At 48.7% G+C, this 12,436-nt stretch overlaps 2 protein-coding genes across 8 annotated transcripts in view; one reads left to right on the plus strand and one right to left on the minus strand.

Annotated features, from left to right (window-relative positions):
• Positions 1-12,436, plus strand: part of LOC146870885 (syncytin-1-like) — a 401,244-nt gene that overhangs the window by 286,995 nt on the left and 101,813 nt on the right. The gene's annotated exons all lie outside the window — the stretch shown is intronic.
• Positions 1-12,436, minus strand: part of LOC146870886 (matrix metalloproteinase-14-like) — a 350,496-nt gene that overhangs the window by 190,355 nt on the left and 147,705 nt on the right. The gene's annotated exons all lie outside the window — the stretch shown is intronic.

The following is a 12,436-nucleotide window of genomic DNA, read 5'->3' on the forward strand; positions in this document are numbered from 1 at the left end:
GTAACCGATGATGTTTTGAATGGATACGTCTAGCGGGTTAATGTTATTGTTACTGCAATAAATGACAAACCTCTTCCATTTGGCTGCATAGCAAGCTCTGGTAGTGGGTCTCCTAGCTTCCTTAATGATCTCCATACAGTCAGGTGGCAGGTTTAGGTAGCCAAACTCTAGGACTTCAGGAGCCAGATCGCCAGGTTCAGCTGTTGCGGATCTGGGTGCTGAATTTCTCCATGGTTCTGCGTCAAATGTGCGGGTTTGATCCGCAGCCTTTGATGCGGCACCACGGAAAGTTCCAGAAAGGTGGTGTACCATGGCTGGCGTGCCCATGTTGGAGCAACCAGGATGAGTGTCAGTGAGTGTTGTCGCAGTTTGCGTGCCACCAGCGGTATCAACGGCGCTGGGGGAAAAGCGTACGCAAATCTGCCGGACCAGTTCATCCATATCGCATTGCCCTGCGACTGTGGATGTGGGAACCTGGCGGCAAAGCTTTGGCATTTTTCGTTTTCGCTTGTGGCGAATAGGTCTATCTCTGGATGACCCCACTGTTGGAAGTACGGTTGGAGTACTGACGGGTGTAGCTCCCACTCGTGCATCTGGTGGCTGTGTCTGCTGAGGAGATCCGCCATCTGGTTGTCCTTGCCGGGGAGGTGTTCCGCCATGAGGAAGATGTTCCTCTGAATGGCCCACTTCCACATGCTCTGAGCCAGATGAGACAACTGTGGAGAGTGTGTTCCTCCCTGCTTCTGTATGTAGTACATGGCAGTCATGTTGTCCCTCCGGATCAGCACGACTTTGTTGCACAAGTGTACTTTGAATGCCTTCATTGCCAGGAAGATTGCCATCAGTTCTAGAAGGTTGATGTGCATCTTCTTTTGTTGTATTGTCCATAGTCCCTGCACTGTGTAATTGAGTACATGAGCTCCCCATCCCTGGAGAGACGCGTCCGCCGTCAGTATTATTTGTGGAACAGGCTCTTGGAACGGTCGGCCCTTGCAAAGGTTTTGTGGATTCCACCAATGCAGAGAGTTGTATGCCCGACCGCTCACCAACACTAGGTCTTTTAATTGCCCGTGAGCCTGATTCCATTGACGTGCCAAGCACTCCTGAAGCGGGCGCATATGTAGTCTCGCGTGCGGGACTATGAAAATGCAGGAGGCCATCATGCCTATCAACTGCATGAACACTCTCGCAGGAAGGGAGTGTTGGGGTTTGAACTTTGAGATCAGCATTTGCATGTCGTTGATCCTCACTAAATTTGGCTGAGCTGTGGCTGCCAGAGTGTCTATGGTCGCACCTAAGTACTGTTGTACGTGTGCGGGTTGGAGATGTGATTTTGGGTAATTTAGTGAGAATCCCAGACTGTGAAGAAGGTGAATGGTGCGGGATATGTGGCTGGCACATTGCTGGGCTGACTTTGCCTGAACAAGCCAGTCGTCCAGGTAAGGGTTGACGTGAATGTGTTGTCTCCGTAGATGTGCAGCCACTGTAGCTAGGCACTTTGTGAAAACTCTGGGTGCTGTTGTCACACCGAAGGGGAGGACTTTGAATTGGTAGTGCTGCCCCTGAATAGTGAACCTGAGATATTTTCGGTGTGACGGGTGTATGGGTATGTGGAAATACGCATCTTTGAGGTCTAGCGTGGCTAGGAAGTCTCCCTGTCTGAGCAGCGGGAGAACCTGCTGTAGGGTGAGCATGTGGAAATGCTCTGAGAGAATGTAGTGGTTGAGGGGTCTCAGGTCTAGTATAGGTCTGAGTGACCCGTCCTTTTTTGGTATTAAGAAGTACAGAGAGTACACCCCTGTCCCTTGCAGGTGGACGGGCACGACCTCTATTGCGCCTTTTTGCAGCATACTTAGCACTTCCTGCTGTAATAATGCTAAGTGCTCTGAGGACATAGGACGGTGCTTTGGCGGTATTGTGGGTGGAGTGGAGGTTAATTTGAGGCAGTAACCGTGTTGGATAACATCTTTGACCCACCTGTCCGTGGTGATGGTAGTCCACGTGGACAGGAACCGCTGTAGTCTTCCCCCGACAGGTGTTATGTGGTCGGGGGAAGGGAGAGGGCGTCACTGTTTGTTCTTGGGGGAGGACCTGGTATTGCCGTAACCGCGTCCTCTGCCCTTTGTGCTGGAGCCACGATATCCACCTCGGGTGTTTTTATCGTAGGTACTTTGTGTGCCCCCTTTATTGTAGGTTTGCTGTGACCCCTGTCCTCTACCCGCTCCTCTATTTCCGGGGCGACGAAAGGAGCCACTACGAAATGTCTGCGTTTGCAGAGCCCCCATTGACTTTGCAGTGTCTGTGTCCTTTTTTATCTTTTCTAGGGTGTTGTCAACCTCTGGTCCGAATAAGTAGTCGGGGTTGACCGGCTGATTGAGGATGTTATTTTGAACCTCAGGTTTGAATCCGGAGATTCGTAACCAGGCGTGTCGTCTTAGCATGACGCTGGTGTTTATTGCTCTCGCAGCTGTGTCGGCGGCATCCAGTGCACACTTAATGGATGCGTTTGTGAGAAGTTGTCCCTCCCTGATGAGGAGCTCCGCTGCCTCTTTGTACTCGTCAGGTAGATGTTGGAGTAGGGTCTCTAACGTGTCATAGTGTGAGCGATCGTAGCGAGCTAGGAGCGCCTGTGTATTGGCAATGCGCCATATGTTTGCCGCCTGGGCTGCAATCCTTTTTCCGGAGGTCTCTAGCACCTTGGACTCTTTGTCCGGGGGAGGAGCATCACCAGTTGTCTGCGAGTGTGCCCGTTTGCGAGCATTAGCAACCACGATGGAGTCCAGAGGCAACTGGCCTCTAATGTACGTAGGGTCCCTAGGTGCTGGCTTGTATTTTTTCTCGATCCTGGGGTTTATTACCCGTGCCCTGGTGGTTTCTTTGAAAATGTCCTTTGCTGGCTTGAGGACACCTTTCAACATGGGCAGAGTTTCTACAGTCCTCTCTGAGGATGCGAAAGTGTCCACCAAGAAATCGTCCTCGATTGTGTCTGAGTGGAGTTGCACTCCATGATTGGCTGCGGCACGTTCAATGAGGGCGTTGAATGCAGCAGTGTCCTCTGTGGGAGACGTTTTTGCGCCATAAAGCTGCGTGTCCTGTGTATCCATAGCGGCACCTGGGTCTACAGGGTCATCCCAAGCTTGATCAGGGTCCTGCTGGCCTTCAGGGTCCATATCCCTGGGGTAGGTGGTGTCGTCACCCATGTAGTCCTCTAATGCGTCCGTGTCGGAGTGCGTCGGAGAGAAGGACTGTGGATCTGGGTAAGAGGTGTGGATGCGTTCATAAAGAACTGGTTCCGATTCCGCCGGCAGTTTTTGCTTTAGCGGGATCCTGTAAGAGTCCAAAGCCTGCTCGGAAGTGATCTTCCGCTTTCGGAGCATGAGCCTGCCGGTGTCGGCGTCGATGAAGTGGGACGGTGATGTCCCAGTAGGAGAGTGTGCAGTGGATGGGAACCTTGTCTGGGTGACACGTGTTCTGATCTCGAATAGTTTCGGCGCCGTGGATGGCGGCAAACCAAAGGTGATGTTGGTTGGTGCCGAAGGTGCCTTTTGAGCCTTTTTCGGCTCGGATCCCGACGTGGCCTGGAGGGCTGCCTTTTCTCTGATGCGTTGCAAGGACGCTGCAACTTGTCGCACCTGGAACTCCGACGGTTCTTTGGTGCCGAGTGGTTCTGTAGAGGTAGGTGTGGACTTCTTTGGAGCCACAGGGTCATCGAGTCGAGGAGAGGTAGTAGCTGTCGACGGCGTCGATGATTGGACCGTAGTCGCTGCTTTCGAGGTGGATTGCGATGCAGCGGCCATTTTAACCTTGGTGGTCGGTGCCGATTGTTTCGGTGCCGGGGGCCGAGGCGCTTTGGCGGTACCGATGGCCTTTCTCGTTGGGTCGGCGCCGACATCGGCTGCAGCGAGTTCGGCACCGAAGTCCCTTTTGGTGCGGTCGGAGCCGACGGTTTTGGCTGGCGTCGAAGGTGTGGTGGTCCTCGAGCCGACCAGTGTTAGTTTCAATTTCGGTTTCTGTTGAACCGGTGCGACGATTGGTTTCGGTTTCGTGGAAGGGAAACCAGTCTTTTTGGGTAATAATGGCTCTCGCTGGATGTCCGAGGCCGGGCCAGAGGGCGGGGCCGAAGAACTGCGGGATTGATCTTGGGTAAGGCCCGAAGGCGATCCCTCGACCGGAGCCGTAGACTGACGCACTGGGATATCCTCCGTTTGGACGGGTAGGCCCTGCTCGTCACCGGAGCTACCTTCTTCGGCCCCTAAGGCCTCATCGTAGTCTCCTACCTCATCGTCGGCTTCTTCCCTGTGAAAAAGCTCTTCATCTACGTCTTCCGATCTGGAACCATGTTCGGAAGCGGGGCAGGAGGGTATGTTTTCCACGCTTTCAACATCTTCGTCCTCGGTGCTGAAGATGTTGGTCGGGGCCGGTGCCGCTTGCTGCGCTTCAAGTCTCGCGGCTCGTCGATTCCGGAGAGTCTTCTTGGATCTGAATCGGGCACAGGCCATACATTTCGATTCGTCGTGATCCGGTGAGAGGCATTTGTTGCACACCGGGTGGACGTCGATATGTGGATATTTCGCGTGGCAAACAGGACACCGCTTGAATGGGGTCCTCGATTCCATCGTCGATGTAGAGTCGATGGTGGGATATAATGGATCCTTGAAAAAGTTGTTAAAGTCGCTAAACTAGCAAGTAAACTGTCGATACCGATCGGGAACAGTACCGACGAAAACTAAAGGCCTTTTGGCCTGAAAACTAAATTTTCCTAACTTGAGTCAAGATAAGCACATCCGAACCCAATGGCGGAAAAAAACAATCTGAGGATGGAGAGGATGCCCATGCGCACTGTGGTCCAGGGGAGGAGTCACCTATCTCAGGATACTTCGAAGACTCTTCCAGGACAACAACGTGCAAACATCCGGACCCAACACTAGGCGGCGATCTATGCACAGATATGAATTCAGCAGCCCACATGCCTCGAACAAACAGTATGAGAAACAGATACCCATGCGCATTACCAGCCCTATAATGAGTTACTATACCTTGTGAGTGGAAAGTCTTCTTAGAAGAAAAACAGGTTGCACATGGTCGAGTACAACACTAGATGGCAGGAGTATGCAGGGCATGTTCATCTACAGCTACACATGCCACAAACATGAGTTTCCTTGTTCCTTTTCAAATTTGATGCCGTAGATGCCTGCTCTGTATTTCATCACCACGTTGTACACCGAGATGTTGTCCAGAGTCGAGGGTCTCGAGGAGTACGTGCAAACCATCCTCTGCTGACTTGGTGTCAATGTCCTGCCAGTCCTCCAGTGGTACATCTTCAAAGATGCCCTCATGGTACTTGCCATTGACAAATCCAAAGGCTTTCTTCTAGTCTTCCACCAGTTCAGGTATTGCTGGCGGTGGCAACTCAGGTTGGTTGGCTTCAGCCTCAATCTCGACAGATGCTTTCTCAGAGGGTCGGAGAGGGATCCTGTAATCGTTCGAGGAGTTGTTGAATTCCTTTCCGGCTTGGAGGCATCTTCTAGCTCTTAATTTAAGGCACATTCTTTTTGGCATCAGCGTTGATCACCATAGGCCTCTTTTCCAGCACCAAATGTTCCCTTTCTCAGGTCGGCTTGCCCCTCCTGTGCTCTTGGTCAGCTTTTGGAGTCGAGACTGGTTCCGAGAGGTAGTCTCCCACTGTATTTTTTGTCGTTGATCTGAGGGGCTCTTTGTTCTACTTGGGCCATTGTCTAACCTCTAGGTCCTTCGAAGTTGAGGAAGACTTCTTTGTCCTGGAGTCCAACCCTTTCAGCTCTGTCCCCGTGTTTTCTGCTTTTTGTGTCTTTCGGTGATGGTTTCTTTGGCACCTTCCCCTTCTTGGCATTGATTGTATCGACGTCAGAGTCCTGCCATTGCACCATTTACGTGTTCACACCACTGTGGGTCACCTCCACCCTGAGGGTACGTTTCTTCATCTGCAACATGGCGTAGTGCGCCCACCTCTGCTTCTGTCCTAATTTAAGGTTCCTTGGCTGAAACAGAGTGCAGCCGTCGCAACCATACGTCACGTGGCCTATGGGCAGGCAAAAGTTGCAGACTTGGTGGCTGTCCTTCTGCGCCAATTTGTGGTGACATCTAGGGCCGAACCTGCATGGCATATGCTCCATATCATGAAGAATTTGCCGAACCATGCGGTCGAGGACCCCGTGGTCTTGTAGGGTTATCTAACCCTAAGATTTTAGGTGATACTTGTCTGTGTTCCTCGGTGTTCAGAGATTTCCTCCTCTGCGTTGTAAAAGTTTTCTTTGGTGTTTTCCTGCTTTTGGTGCTAAAAACCTTTTCTCCAATCCATCCAGGAGCTTCCTCTACTGCATCCAGACCCAACAGCAGAAAAAAGAATATGAAGATGGCAACCACGCAATGGAGCTTCTGGGGTGTAAGTCTGATGTCATAGAGGAGGGACAAACAACCATATGGTCGGTGACAATTTAAGAGGAAAAGAAAGACAGAAAGAAGAGAAAATAGAGATAGTTAATTCTGGACCCAACCACAAGATGGCAGAATAATGCACAGCATGTGAATCCAGAAAGATTCATGCAGTAAAAGCTTCTATTTCCTTAGGGTGGAAAGAGTATAAATGCTTCTTTTATGTCGCCATAATATACATGGTAGACAATTTAGCAAGAAATTGGAATGGTAGCAAATAACTAAATGGTTACTTACCAGTAGGATAAGTTTTGCAGGTTGAATAATTTTCTGGATTTGCAAGCATGTTTCTCCTCTTTACTTTTTTTTTCCTTCTGGCCATCATCGACCACCATTTGATGGTAAGTTCATCCTCTGTGTGATGTCAGACGTGTAACCCGGAAGGTCCTGTGTGTAGTTGCCATCTTCAGATACTTTTTTCTCCTTGGAAATGGTTGTAGTTGGGACCTCCCATTCTCGTGATGTGCTGTTTACCTTCCCTGTTTGTCCTCTCACATTTCCGAGGAGGCGAGTGGGTCGCATGTGAATCAGGAAAGCTTTTCAAGCTGCAAAACTACCACTACTAGTAAGTAACCAATTCATTTTCCTGTGTGATTCCTTTTTTGGATTCACGTGCTGTGCATCGAGTTCGCTGTGGTATTTGTCTCCCTGGGGAAGTTGGGTTAAAATGTGCTCGAGTCTGCAAACAGGTGTTGTAGTACTGCCTGCCCCTTCCTTGTGAGATGCACCCTGGGCCGTGTAGGCAAAGGTGTTCCTGCCCTTGTGATGCGGGTTTGGACTGTCTACTATCCATCGTGTGATGGTTACTTGTGTTACTGGTGTGCCGTGCTTGCCCTTGCAAAGGAGTCAAAGAGTTGGTAACCCTTTCCTTAGTGTTTTTGTCTCTTTTAGGTAGTAGAAGAGTAGTGTTTGCATGTTCAAGCTGTGTAGCGCCCTTTCGGCTCGAGTCTTTGGGTCCTGGAAAAGGCCGGTAGTTGGATGGTCTGGTTGACGTGGCATTGTGAAACTACCTTTTGTAGGAATGGTGGGTTTATTCTTAGTACCACCTTGTCCTTTTGGATTTGTAGGTCAGGCTCTAGGGTGGTGAGTGCTTGTAGTTCACTCACTCTCCGTAGTGACATGATTGCTATTAAGGCAGTCTTTAGAGTTAGGAATTTTAGTTATGCCTAGAGCAAATTCCACATTGGTGTTTGTGCATCTCTTAGGGGGTGCTATTTTCTTTAATCCTTCTAGGAATCTTTTCACCACTGGTAAGGTGGAGATGCTGTTCCCCATCAAAACTCTGGCAAATGAAAATAAGGCAGTTAGGTGGACCTTCATTGAAGCAGTGGCTAAACCATTGTCCAGTAGGTGGGGGAGGTACTCTAGTAGATCTGAGTACCATGTTCGTCAGGCTCACTCAGAGGCGTGGAAAATGAGTGACATTTTTGACTGTTGTCCAGAACTCGTGGAATCAGGGGAATTGGTGGAAAGGTATGCAATTGTCGCTGCCCAGTTTATCAACAGGGCATTCCCCTTGGACTGGTCGTGTCGGTATTGGACACAAAGTCTTGGCATTTTGCGTCTTATGGCCTTACGAGCAGATCTATTCTCGGCTTGTCCCATGTCCTGAAAGCGTTGTCCAGCACCTCTTGTTTTAGCTCCCATTGTAGGAAAGATTGCTTGCCTGCTTAAACTGTCTGCTTCGGTGAACTGTTCTCCTGGGATGTATATCGGCTCCCAAGTTGTGTTCCATTGGAGTGGCCATTTCCATTTCTCCTGTGCTAATTGTGAGAGCTGGAACGACTTTGCTCCCCCCGGTTTGTTGAGATAGAACATTGTTGTCCATCTGAATCAGCACGGTCTGTCCCCTTATGTCTGCCTAAAGGTTTATAATGTTAGGAAGGCAATTTTAGGTGTTTCGCTATGTCCGCAGGACTGCAAAACCCCCTGTCCTTTAGGCTGTCCATGTGCACGCCCCCACCTTGTGTGATGCATCTGTTGTTAAGGTTACCGTGGGAACTGGTAGCTTGAAGGGTCTTCCTATTGTTATATTCCTTGTGTTCCACCATTGTACTGTTTTCTGAACTTTTGTAGTGACAACCACAAGATCCTCCCCGTACTCCGTGGTGTGTGACCATTTCTTTTAAAGTCATTACTGTATGGGTTTCATGTGTAGTCTTGCATGTGGAACGAGTAAGATGCAGGATGCCATCATACCCATTAGTTACATAACTGTCCTCAAAGAGTAGAGGTGAGCTTGCTCTGTTATTGCCTTTGCCCTCTTGGGCACTGAGTTCAATGTCACTCCCGGGAATATCTTCTCATGCTCTGGGTGTGGAGATAATTTCTCATGGTTTATGGTCACTCCTAGCGGTTGTAGCATGGAGATGACTGTTGTATGTCCTTTTGGCACTTCTGTTTTTAACTTGCCTTCACTAGCCAGTCATCCAGGTATGCGTAGACGTGTATGCTTGTTCTCGTCTTTTGTGCGGCTATTGCCGCCAGGCATTTTTTTGAACACCCTGGGTGTAGATTTTATGCTGAAAGGTAGCATTCTAGCTCATTTTCTGATGAGCTATTTGACTTCCAGTTGAAGTAGTATGAGTTCTTGCTCCCATTATGGTCTTCTCCTTTGGGGGCGGGAGGAGGCTATTTCTTGATAACTACTATGCGTAAACATGCTTTACTAAGTTTAGTATCCAATTGTCTGAGGTGATTGACCTCCACTCCTACAAGTAACCCCCTACTACCCCTCTTCCCCCCCACCCATGTATTGGCCTCTCTCTTTCGGCTTTCCCCAAAAGGGCTAACTTGCCAGATGTTGCCATTGCTGGTGGGTGGCCTGGTGCGCAGCCTCCTGTTTGAAATCCTGCTGTTGTGAGGCTTGTGGGAATCCTCCCCGGCCTGCTGGTCTCCTGGTGGGCATGCCAGCTTCTCTTGAAGGAACTGCAATACACTCATGGCCTTTGTGGTTTCACTGTCTTTCTTAATTATTTGTTGTGCCTCATCCACAGCTGATCCGAAGAGTGCTCCTTCTGTGATTGGCATATTGATTCCTGCCGCCACCACCTTGAACCCAGAAACCCTTAGTTAGCTGCGCATGCCTCCTGAGAGGTGCCTGTGCATATTTGTTTACTGGCCATGTCAGCCATGTCCAATGCTGACTTAAGGCAGGAATTTGTGATGTTCTGTCCTCTTGGATCACTGCCTTGCTTCGATTTGTTCCACTGCTGGGGGCTGTAGTGGTTGAGAAGCGAGTTAAAGTTGCCAATACTCCATTGCTTAGCCCCTTCTCTTTCCATCTTCCTGCCCACCTGGTCACTTTCTCTGGTGGTCGCCCAGTTGATGTTGGTGCATTGTTCTTTTCCTAGCTGTTGCCATAATTATGGAATTTGAGGGCACATTTTCCTGTGTCTATAGCAGGTTCTTGTGTGGAGTGTTTATATTTCTTCTCCACTCGGGGTGGTTACAGTCCTTGCTGTGGCTGCCTCCCGAAAGGCCTCTCTACTTTGGTCCAGGCTGCTGGGTAGCACAGGCAGGTATAGGTTTGCTCTCTGTGATGGCATTAGTGTTTTGTGAGCCGTCAAGTATTTCTAGGTTGAGGCAACCTTTGAGGATTTAAGAGTCCACGCCTTTTGGCATCTTCATTACCATGTGCTACAGCTTCTTTTCAGGGTCTCTCCCCGCACTTTACAGGGCCTCAAGCTTTTCGACGTCGTTGACACTTCCCTCAGTGTCAGACTCACCTCCCTCTGCTGATTTTTCTTCCTCAACGTTCTCCTCAGCCTCCTCGCTATGGAGGTGCAGGTCCTTTAGGGACTCCTGTGTCATCTGAGTGTCGCCCATGGTGTGGTGTTTCCTACGCTGTTTGAGTTTCGCTTTCGGCATCTGCTGAATTAATTCTGCGCAGGCCTCGCAGTCTTCAGTGCTGTGGTCTTTCAGGAGGCACAAGTTGCAAACCTTGTCAGGAACTTTCCGAGCAAACTTGTGGTGGCAGTTGGGATGGAATTTAAAAGGGGTGTTCTCCATGTACCCTCTCTGCCTCCTCCTCTCCATTCTCTGAACATGTGGTGCGAACCGGCTAGATCTACCAGCTGGGTCCTCCGTCACCTTTCATATCCTCTATGAACACAGCTGTCTCAGTTCGGAAAAAAAATCAGTTTTCAGTCACTTTGTTGAATTCTGCAGAGCTCCTCCATAGTGCCATACCCAGCGGCGAAAAAAATAATCTGAAGATGGCACATGAATGTCCAGGGCAGACGTCGGACGTCACACATGGCATAGGCTTACTACCAAATAATAGTTTCATAAAGGAAAAATAAATAAATAAGAGAGAAGAAACACGAGTCTGGACCCAACCACTAGATGGCAGAATGGATGTACAGCATGTAAATCCTGTAAAAGATTCATGCTGCAAAACTCAAGTAACAGATTTGCAGGTCCCACTTCAGTCAAATATCATGTATCTTGTATTTCAGTCCTCGAGTTTATGAGAAGACACAGTCACATCATGGCAGACAATTTCCAGTCTACCACAGGGTGCACAAAGAGCACTAAAGTGACTTTTGTTTCTAGATATTGAAGATGCATGTTTGGCTGCATTCATAAATGGTAACTGATATGAAGGAGACACTGGTCTTTGCACTCTAAATCTCCAGAAGCCTCTAGTTAAGGCTTGTTCACTTTGTGTGGAATGAGGGTCACAAGAAAGGATGTAGCTATCTGCCCCTTGAATAAGCAGAGAATGGCACAATCTAAGGTGGACTGGGATGATCAGGCCTGATCAACATACTTGGGGCCAGACTAAATGCATCACTCTACTTTTCTGGGAAGTAACACTCATGTGGATGTTGACAGTGTGATTGCATGAACAAAATTAACTAGTTTCTTTGAAGGGTAGAGATACAGGGATATGGCCCATACAACTTCTCTATCTTGTCAACATTTGCAAGTTTGAGCTCTTAATAAAGTGATTCACTATGCAATGGAGTATATATTTTATGAGACGTCTTTTTTAAATGCTCGTATGCCTGATAGAATTGCACTAGCCTGTACAGCATTTAACCTGCATCAAGCGAAAGGTATTAAACCAAAACCAGGATGCAAAGAGTTAATTTTGTGCAGTATGGTATAAATCACACTGAAGACACCTCGTGACTTTTAGGAGAGGTGTTTTCCTGTGTAAAGTAATAGTAACATGCAATCTTTGAGGCATTAAATCATAATTTTCACATGTCAATTTTGTTTTACTCTGGTAATAATCTCTCATTTGATATTTTCGTCTAGTAATAAACCTGCAAAGTAAAGTTGCTCTAAATTACCTATCATATGGTTTATTTTCGCTGTGATGGTGTATATATAAAGAAAACACAAATCAGGACGATAGTAGTGGACCTTGACGACACCTGAATTCCCTAAGTTATTAACGTCATGCCAGATACACTCCTGATCTCCGACATTCCTAAATTAGGAGCTCCTGTACTAGCTAGCAGACCTAAATGGCTTGTTTGTAGTGTAGACTGCGCAGAACATATAGGTCTAAAGTGAGGCGCTGACCATTGGAATCCTTCCCTAAGGGAACGCAGCAGAATGGGTTGCAACATTTATAAACCAGATCCAATCCCTATTTCACTTGATAGAACGACACGGCGGTCCGGGAACCCACCCATAACATGTGTAAAGGATTCACCCCCCAGGATTAGTGATCCTGTGTGTTAACCCAGTATGCATGCCTGCTTACAGATCTCCAGCAGTCCGAGGTGTCCAGTCACCATCAGACAAAGGGCCACTCTGTCCACGAAGTGGAGGGGAGACCAGCAGAGCATCTCAGGGGAACACCGTGCAGCAGCACAGGGGAGGATTCTTGACTCATGTCCTACTCTCAGGCTATTCTAGTGTCCTTTACCAGTCCATGGGGAACCTGTGCGCCAGGTGATTCCCCAAGCGTATAGCTGTGGAATATTCGGCACCAGCCTCCAAAAGG

Source organism: Triturus cristatus, chromosome 1_1 (assembly GCF_964204655.1).
Source record: "Triturus cristatus chromosome 1_1, aTriCri1.1, whole genome shotgun sequence".
In the NCBI taxonomy this organism is placed as follows: Eukaryota; Metazoa; Chordata; class Amphibia; order Caudata; family Salamandridae; genus Triturus; species Triturus cristatus.